A 10,360-nucleotide genomic window follows, 5' to 3' on the forward strand; every position below is an offset into this window, starting at 1 on the left:
CACACTTTTTGTTCTGTTTTGTGTTTTGAGACAGCGTCTATCTAACTACGCAGCCCTGGCTGTTCTAGAAGTCAACTATGTACACCAGGCTGGCCTGGAATCCACAAGATCCTCCTGCCTCTGCCCCCAGCTCTAGGACACAGTTTTGAGGGCTATAGATAACTAAAATGTTGTTGAAAGTTTTTAAGTTGTAGGCAGAAGGAGCTACCCTCAACCCATTAATTAGTTGCCTTTCGTCACAGGAAGACTTTAAATTCTCTGACTACTACTATAACCTTCTTGCACAGCATTCATTGAGGATTAAAAATAATCCCAGCACTCGGGAGGCAGAGGCTGGTGGATCCTTGCGAGTTCGAGGCCAGCCAGGTCTACAAGAGCTAGTTCCAGGACAGGCTTGATAGCTACAGCAAAACCCTGTCTCCAAAACAAAAAGAATATATATAAGTAAAGGGAATAAAATTGAAAGTTCTAAGATAAATCAATAATCCTTCACACTACAAGACAGTAGTAAAAGGATCTTTTCTTTTTTTTTTTTTTTTTTGGTTTTTCGAGACAGGGTTTCTCTGTGGTTTTGGAGCCTGTCCTGGAACTAGCTCTTGTAGACCAGGCTGGTCTCGAACTCACAGAGATCCGCCTGCCTCTGCCTCCCGAGTGCTGGGATTAAAGGCGTGCGCCACCACCGCCCGGCCAAAAGGATCTTTTCTATAGTTAGTAATGAGGTGATTAGAGATGTCCCAGCGATCAAAGAGCACTTGGTTGTTCTTCCAGAGAACTCTGGTTTGAGTCCCAACACCCACATACTCATTCACAACTACCTGTAATTCCAATCCCAGAGAATCCAATGCCTTCGGTCAGCACCAAGCCAGGCCTGCACATATGGCATAGACATACACGCAGACAAAAACACCCATACACATTAAACATTTAAAAATTTATAGTATAATTAGTAATGAGACTACTGAACATTCAGATGCAAAAGAAGGAATTTGGAATCCCTATCTCACTGCAAATGCAAAATTAAAATGTCTCAAATGTGTGTATATATAAGACTGTCTTAGTTAGGATTTCTATTGCTGCAATGAAATGCTATGACCAAAAAATCAAGCTGGGGAGTAAAGGGTTTATTTGGTGTACACTTCCACATTGTAGTCAGTCCATCAGTGAAGGAAGTCAGCACAGGAACTCAGACAGGGAGGAACCTTGAGGCAGGAAGTGATGCTGAGGCCATGGAGAGGTGTTGCTTACTGGCTAGCTCTCCAAGGCTTGCTCATCCCAGGGGTGGCCCCACCCACAATGGACTGGGTTCTTCTATATCAATCACTAATTCAGAAAATGTCCTATAAGCTTGTCTGCAACCTGATCTTATGGAGGCATTTTCTTTTTTTTTTTTTTTGTTTTTGTTTTTGTTTTTGATTTTTTTTTCGAGGCAGGGTTTCACTGTGTAGTCCTGACTGTTCTGGAACTTGCTCTGTAGGCCAGGCTGGCCTCAAGAGGATCACAGAGATCCTCTTGCCTCTGCCTCCCGAGTGATGAGATTAAAGGCATGCACCACCATTGCCAAACTGGAGGCATTTTCTTAATTGATGGCCCCTCCTCTCTGATAACTTTAGCTCCTGTAAAGTTGACATAAAACTATCCAGCACAAAGACCTAAAAGTAAAGCTCTTAAGAGAGAATATAAACAAATCTTTTTATATTTGTTGATTTTGCTTTTGGAGGCAGGGTGTTTTTATTTGGCCCAGGCTGTCCTGGAACTCAGCTCTCGCAGTGTCGGCCTCCCAAGTACTAGAATTTCAAGTTTACACAACCCCACCCAGCTTGGATTAGATCAATGATAGATTTTCAGATATGACACCAAAAACAGAAATAACTAAAGGAAAATTGAAAATCCGGAGTTCATCAAAAGTTTAACTTTAGTTGTTCAAAAGATAGCAAAAAGAATGAAATATTTGAAAATAATATATTTGCCAAAGACCTAAAATCAAAATATATAGAGAAATCTATTACAACTCAGCAATAAAAAGACAACCCAATTTAAAAATGGCCAATAGGGCAGACACTTAGCAGCACATATTGGAAAGATACAGCCAAGATTACCATAGCCCCTGTGCAAGGCTGACATGAAAATCCGTGAAGCAGTACATATTATTATATATTATGCTGAGGCCATCCCCTCGCTGTAGGCCTCCATCAAGAACATCGAGTGACAGGTCACCCTGACTTGTCCACTTCAGAGAGCTTTGTCTTTGACTTGCTTTAATGGTGGGTGTTTTACCAGCATCCCTAGCCCTAAGAAACAGTGTCTGGTCTGTTAATGATGACAATAAAGCAGACTCTGATTTTCTTTTTGGAAACTGTCCTGAGCCAGGCAGTGGTGGCACATGCTTTTAATCCCAGCACTCAATTTTGAGGCCACCGTGGTCTACAGAGCAAGTTATAGGTCAGGCTCCAAAACTACAAAGAGAAACCCTACCCCGAAAAGCCAAATAAATAAATAAATGAAAATAAATACTGTCCTGTGGGCGTAGATATTTTCTCCATGAAAATGCACAAATGGAGGGCTGGAGAGATGGCTCAGTGGATAAAAGCACTGCCTGCTCTTCCAAAGGTCCTGAGTTCAGTTCCCAGCAATCGCATGGTGGCTCACAACCATCTGTAATGAGATCTGGTGCCCTCTTCTAGCCTGCAGGCAGACACAATACTGTATACATAATAAATAAATAAATCTTTTTTTTAAAAAAAAAAAAGAAGAAAATGCACAAATGGCTATGAAAAGATGCTCAACATCACCTGCCATCACTGTCAAAAGGACAAGCAGCTCAGTGAGCATGGCTTAGCCTGTATTAGTACCAGCCTATGCTGTATAAGGAGAAGTTGTCTGGGGGAAAACCAGCAATAACAACACGGACTGAAGCATGTGCCCAGGTCTAGGTTTGATCTCAAACAACGCAAAAAAAATTTTAAAGAAAATTACAAAGAGATACCACTTTACACCCACTGAAATGTCTAACTGTATGAAAGATAATAACCAGTAGTGCCAAGCCTGTGCAGAAATTGAAACACACATACACAGGTGGTAGAAATCACCTTAAACTGTAAAACGTAATCATATGACCTAGCAATTCTTCTCCCACATACTCAAGATGCAAACATACAGCCACGCAAAACCAAGTGCACAAAGGTTCACACAACGTTATTCATAATAGCTGATTGTCAAGCAATAAATGTGTGATTTAAAAAAACAAATCTTGGGCTGGAGAGATGGCTCAGCGGTTAAGAGCATTGCCTGCTCTTCCAAAGGTCCTGAGTTCAATTCCCAGCAACCACATGGTGGCTCACAACCATCTGTAATGAGGTCTGGTGCCTTCTTCTGGCCTGCAGGCATACACACAGAACATTGTATACATAATAAATAAATAAATATTTAAAAAAAAATAAAAAAACAAATCTTGGGGGCTGGAGAGATGGCTCGGAGGTTAAGAGCATTGCCTGCTCTTCCAAAGGTCCTGAGTTCAATTCCCAGCAACCACATGGTGAGTCACAACCATCTGTAATGAGGTCCAGTGTCCTCTTCTGGCCTGCAAGCATACACACAGAAAGAATATTGTATACATAATAAATAATAAATATTAAAAAAAAAAAACAAAGGTCCTGAGTTCAATTCCCAGCGACTACATGGTGGCTTACAACCATCTGTAATGAGGTCCGGTGCCCTCTTCTGGCCTTCAGGCATACACACAGAATATTGTATACATAATAAATAAATAAATATTGAAAAAAAAACAAATCTTAGATGGAGAGATGGCTCGGTGGTTAAGAGCACTGGCTGCTCTTCCAGTGGACCCAGGGTTGATCGCCAGCACCTACATGGGAGATAACAACCATGTAACTCCAGTCCCAAAGGATCCACTGTCTTCTGGCCTCTACAAGCATTATACACACAGAGTGAACACACACATGCAGACAAGACACACACATAAAATAATATATATATAAAATAATATATATATACATGTTCAGTAAGATAGCTTATTGGGTAAAGATGCTTGTTACCAACTCAGAGGATGTAAGTTTGATCTCTAGGGCGGACGTGGTAAAAGGAGAAAAACAATTTCCTCAAGTTATCTGCAGACAACAGGAACATTCCTTTACCTGCTCTTCCAAAGTGAAGATGTCACTGTTTTTGTTTCAATAAAAAAATCAATGGCCATTAGCTAGGCAGGAAGAGGTCAGACAGGTCTTGTGGAGAGGAAAGGCAGAGTCTTTGGCCAGGCCCAAAGGCAAATGGAGATGAGGTAACAAGCATGTGGCAGAATGTAGTTTAAAAAATATTAAACTGAGTTTTAAGAGCTAGTTAAAAACAAGCCCCCCCTCTTTTTTTTTTTCAAGACAGAGTTTCTCTGTAGCTTTGGGCCTGTCCCAGAACTAGCTCTTGTAGACCAGGCTGGCCTTGAACTCACAGAGATCCACCGGCCTCTGCTTCCCAAGTGCTGGAATTAAAGTTAAGCACCACCACCGCCCGGCAAGCCAAGCTTTCATAATTAATAATAAGTCTCTGTGTCCCTTATCATGAGCTGGAGGCCCAAAAGAAAAGTGTCTTCAGTTGTCTTCTGAACTCCACATATACACAAATAAAATGTACTTTAAAAAGAAAAACCTTAAGGCTGGGCGGTGGTGGCACATGCCTTTAATCCCAGCACTCGGGAGGCAGAGGCAGGCGGATCTCTGTGAGTTCGAGACCAGCCTGGTCTACAGAGCTAGTTCCAGGACAGGCTCCAAAACCACAGAGAAACCCTGTCTCAAAAAACAAAAAAAAAAAAAAACCTTAATATGATGGAACATTATTGGCGTTATAAAAAATGAAGTGCTTATACATGCCACAATATGGATGAAGTTTGACTCACTATGCAGAGTGAAAGAAGGCAACTCCCAAACATGATTCAATTATATGACATGCTCAGATAGGCAAATCAGTGGCGACAGATTACTGAGACTGCACCAGCCTCTCACCAGGGCCAGAGAATATGGAGCAAGTAGAGAGCAACACAGTCTCACTATGTAACCCATGCAAAATACAGGTTCAGGGGCCAGCTGGATAATTCAGCAGGACTTGCAAGTGTAACAACTTAAGTTTGATCCGTAGTACTGGCAGGGTAGAAAAGAAAATTGACTCCTGCATGTTTGCTCCAGCATAACATAGGCCATGCTCCGTGCATGCCTGCACACTTATAAATAAATGTAATTTAAAATTTCTTTTTTTTTTTTTTTTGGTTTTTTGAGACAGGGTTTCTCTGTGGCTTTGGAGCCTGTCCTGGAACTAGCTCTGTAGACCAGGCTGGTCTCGAACTCACAGAGATCCGCCTGCCTCTGCCTCCCGAGTGCTGGGATTAAAGGCATGCGCCACCATCGCTCGGCTTTAATTTAAAATTTCTTGAGGGTTGGGGAGATGGCTCAGAGGTAAAGAGCACTGATTGTTCTTCCTGAGTTCAAATCCCAGCAACCACGTGGTGGCTCACAACCATTTGTAATGAAATCTGGTGCTATGGTACATGCAGACAGAACACTGTATATAAAATAAATAAATCTTTTTAAAAAAAACATAAAACGTTTTAAAATAATGTAAGACAGATTCAGTGGAAAGGGAGAGGGGTAAAGGGAAGAGGAGACAAGAAAGAAAATGAGGTAGATGGATATGCTCAAAGTACATTAAAACATATACGGAAATGTTCCAATAAAGCCTATTTGCACAATTACTATATGATGTTTTGTAAATCTAAAAGATTGTTTATTCAACAGGGGTTTTTTGCTTTCATTTTGTTTTGTTCCATTTTGAGACAGACTCTCACTTTGTAGACCTGGCTGGCCTGGAATTTACAATGTAGTTGAATGCATATGCAGAGATCTACCTGCCTCTTCCTCCTGAGTACTGACTGGGATTTAAGTGACCTGTTACCACTCCTGGCTACTTGTTTGTATTTTGGAACATGTTCTCATTAGATAGCCTTTAGTTGACTTCAGATTCATGATAGAGATAAGCTATTTTCAAACTTGTAGAAATCATCCTGCCTTCCTCCACTTCTCAAGTGCTAGAATTAGGTGTGCTCTACATGTCCAGAAAAACAGATCCATTAATAATCGCTATACTACAGACTGAGGGGAGTTTACTGGTGAGCACTGACTTCTGAACAGGCAGGCTTTGAAAAGACTAAGGCTTTGTTTGCAACTATGTAAGAAGAATGTATCTGCAGCTGTTGTATTGTTAACTTTGGAATTGCAAGTAATCCCAAAGTCCTCATTTATGCTCTTGGTTAGCTCTGCTGTAAAAAGCACAAAAGAGATCTCAGCTCTGTGGGGTCTCCTCCCAACATACGATTGTTCATCCCACCTGTCTCAAGCTCAGACCCAGTCTTGTTCAAGACCAGCCTGGTCTACAAGAGCTAATTCCAGGACAGGCTCCAAAACCACAGAGAAACCCTGTCTCGAAAAACCAAAAAAAGAAATAGCCACCATACTAAGTAAAAATGGCTGCATTTCTTCACAAAGAATATTCAAATGATGTCATTCAGTATTGAAACTTAACAAAATTAATGTTAGAGTTTCTTGCTGACATTTTAACAAATTACCACGAACCGTGACTGGAATCTGAAGTCTGTAATGCTTGCTATTTTAGGGAAGAACTAAATTGGTAGGGAAAGCAACAGGAACTGGTAGAAGGAAACAAGTTTATTAAAAAGCCAGCTCTGGCAGTCAGGCAGTGGTGGCACACGACTTTAATCTCAGCATTTGAGAGGCAGATGCAGGCAGATCTTTGAGAGTTTAGAGTTTAGGGCCAGACTGGTCTACAAAGCAAGTTCCGGGACAGCCAAAGCCATTACACAGAGAAACCCTGTTTCGAAAAACAAAAAACAAAACAAAAAAAAGCCACCTCTGAGGCAGGCAGTGGTGGAATACACCTTTAACCGTTTAATTCCAGCATTTAGGAGGCAGAGGTAGGCAGATCTCTGAGTTCGAGGACAGCCTGATCTACAGAATAAATTCCAGGACAGTCAGAGCTATTACAGAAGGAAACAATCTCAGAAAGAAAAACAACAACCACAATTGGGAGGCAGAGGCAGGCGGATCTCTGTGAGTTTGAGGCCAGCCTGTTCTGTAAGAGCTAGTTCCAGGACAGGCTCCAAAGTTACAGAGAAACCCTGTCTCGAAACCCCCCCCCCAAAAAAAAATTAAAACCGTGTAGCTCTGGCTGTCCTAGAACTCACTCTGTAGATCAGTCTGGCCTCAAACTCAAGAGATCTGCCTTCCTCTGCCTCCCAAGTGCTGGGGTTAAAGGTGTGTGCCATCACTACCTGGTTTGCGTAACATTTTCTTTTTCTTTTCTTTTGTTTCTCTTCAAGACAGGGTTTCTCTATATGTTGGACCCTGAAGGAGAAGCCCCAAGAGACCACTCTCACACCACAGTTGATGTAGAAGCAAGAGGGTTTAATTAATTCTGTCGTGACAGGGTCTTTTAGTATTCAGGGAAACCAAAAGACCCCAAATAGCTGGTACAGGCTACTTTTAAAGTATAAAGCCACAGGGCTGGAGAGATGGCTCAGTGGTTAAGAGCATTGCCTGGTCTTCCAAAGGTCCTGAGTTCAATTCCCAGCAACCACATGGTAGCTCACAACCATCTGAAATGAGGTCTGGTGCCCTCTTCTGGCCTGCAGACATACACACAGACAGAATATTGTATACATAATAAATAAATAAATATTTAAAAAAAAGTATAAAGCCACAGAAACAAGGGGGGAGTCTGGGGGTTGTTTTTCCAACTATTAGGATTGGCTGATTCAAAGGGCTACTAGCAATGACTGGTCTGAGCCAGGGCTGGACTGTTGCCAGACTGTTTACCTCAGGTGAGGTAAAGAGGAAACATTTGAGGGTTACTTCGACCCCTTCGCAGGGACCAAGTCAAAACATCAGGAACTGAGTCAACACCTGAGGGTTATCTTGCCCCTATTCCAATAACTGAGTTCTATCCAGAGAACACTCACAAGGACACAGAGAGATGGAAAATCTCCAATATTCCAGTACGTGCATGTGTAGTTGCTAGGTCCTTGGTTCCCAGGGGAGGGGGGAAAGCACTACGACAGGGAGGGCCTCAGAAATGGCCTCAGAGTTGTCAGAAATGGCTTCAGAGTTATCCTAGAGTTCTACATGTATATGCCTGGCTGTCCTGGAACTCATTCCGTAGACCAGGTTGGCCTCCAACTCAGAGATCTGCCTGTCTCTGCCTCCGAAGTGCTAGGATTAATGGCTTGTGTCAACATGACCCAGCTATAATATTTTCTTTTTTAAAATATTTATTTATTTATTTATTATGTATACAATATTCTGTCTGTGTGTATGCCTGCAGGCCTGAAGAGGGCACCAGACCCATTACAGATGGTTGTGAGCCACCATGTGGTTGCTGGGAATTGAACTCAGGACCTTTGGAAGAACAGGCAATGCTCTTAACCTCTGAGCCATCTCTCCAGCCCTATAATATTTTCTTAAAACTCAAAATTTTACTCTGTATACCATTTTAGCTTCAAACACAAAATTTGACATGTTGCAGCCAGTTTCATTGTTTTTTTGTGTTTTTTTTTTTTTTGGATTTTTCGAGACAGGGTTTCTCCGTAGCTTTTGGTTCCTGTCCTGGAACTAGCTCTTGTAGACCAGGCTGGCCTCGAACTTCCAGAGATCCGCCTGCCTCTGCCTCCTGAGTGCTGGGATTAAAGGCGTGCGCCACCACTGCCCGGCTCAGTTTCATTGTTTAATATTCACTGTAATCTCTTCTCTGACTCACCAATTATTTAGAAATTTATTCTGAAATTTTAAAACATGAAGGAATTTCCTATGAATTTATTACTAATGTCTAGCTTAATTTCACTATGATCAAACAACATACTCTATAGATTTAAAATTCATTTGAAATTTTCTCAAGTCCTAGTGTATGGCCAATTTTGGTTAGTGGTATATGTGTACTTTTGAAAATGTATATTCTTTATGTATGTTGCATTGTGTGCTCATGTCCAAGTGTATAGATGTGAAGCCATAAGTGGATGTTGGGTATTTCCCTCCATGGCTGTTTGGTTTCATTCCCCTTGCTGAGGACGTAAAGTTTGTACATCATTCCAGGTTATAGTCTATTACTTCAGGGAAGTTACAGCAATAGGCGCTGGAGACAGCTGGTCCCATCGCATCACATCCACATCCAGGATAGAGAGAAGACGCTGCTGAGCTAGTCCAGCAATTAAGAGTGAGACTACTGCTGCAGAGGACCTGAGTTCAATTCCCAGCACCCACACAGAGGCTTCATATCCTGAAACTCCAGTTCCAGGGGATCTGATGCCCTCTTCTCACTCCAAAGGTGCCTGGTTTTTTTTTTGTTTTGTTTTTTTTTTTTTTTTGGTTTTTCGAGACAGGGTTTCTCTGTGGCTTTGGAGCCTGTCCTGGAACTAGCTCTGTAGACCAGGCTGGTCTCGAACTCACAGAGATCCGCCTGCCTCTGCCTCCCGAGTGCTGGGATTAAAGGCGTGCGCCACCACCGCCCGGCAAAAGGTGCCTGTTCTTAAAGATGCATATATCCCAACATAGAATCGCACATGTACACATAATTTTTTTTTTAATGCAGGGAGAAGCCAGGCAGTGGTGGCACACACATTTAATCCCAGCCATTCAGGAGGCAGAGGCGGGTGGATCTCTGTGAGTTTGAGGCCAGCCTGGTCCACAGAGTGAGTTCCAGGATAGCAAAATTCAGACGCGTAAAATAAAGTTTTTTTAAGTCCTCTGCAAGAAAATATGCTCTTAATTCTTAAGCCATCTCCTAAATAAAAGTTTTTTTTTTTGAGACAGTGTCTCTTTATATATTCTTGAAACTCGATATTCCCAAATGCTGGGATTAAAGATCTGTGCCACAACACCTGTCTAAATAAAATATTGAAAGAAAAAAAAAGCCTTGGTGTTGTTCTGGTGTTTTCTCTTCAAGGCAAGGTTTGAAAGAGAGTAAAGTTTAAAGGCAGTAAATACCAATTTTATTTTTTAGGTGTTTTGAGACAGTTCTCTCCACATAACCCTGGCTATTCTGGAATTCACTATATAGACCAAGTGGACCCGGGACACATTGATTTGCCAGCCTCAGTTTGTGGTTTTGAGTGCTGGGATTAAAGGTGTGCACCACCACACCAGGCCCTTTTGAAGTCTTGGACTGCATTTATATGCACAGTCTTGTTTGCTCGGACTTGGGACAAAACAAACAGCCAAGTCCTGGCCTTTTTAAATTCAGATGCCAGCAGCAGTCCAGTCAGCTCTGAAGTTTTCTTTTTTTTTGATTTTTTGAG

General features: G+C 41.9%; 1 non-coding gene across 1 annotated transcript; it reads left to right on the top strand.

The window, feature by feature from the left end:
* Positions 1–2,045: 2,045 nt before the first annotated feature.
* LOC121445159 lies at positions 2,046–2,149 on the top strand. Its single transcript, XR_005973887.1, has one exon. It is a non-coding gene; the product is annotated as a U6 spliceosomal RNA (small nuclear RNA).
* The last annotated feature ends 8,211 nt before the right edge of the window (positions 2,150–10,360 follow it).

Source organism: Microtus oregoni, unplaced genomic scaffold (assembly GCF_018167655.1).
Source record: "Microtus oregoni isolate MIOR12 unplaced genomic scaffold, Mior012 000160F_ref0000428, whole genome shotgun sequence".
Taxonomy (NCBI): domain Eukaryota; kingdom Metazoa; phylum Chordata; class Mammalia; order Rodentia; family Cricetidae; genus Microtus; species Microtus oregoni.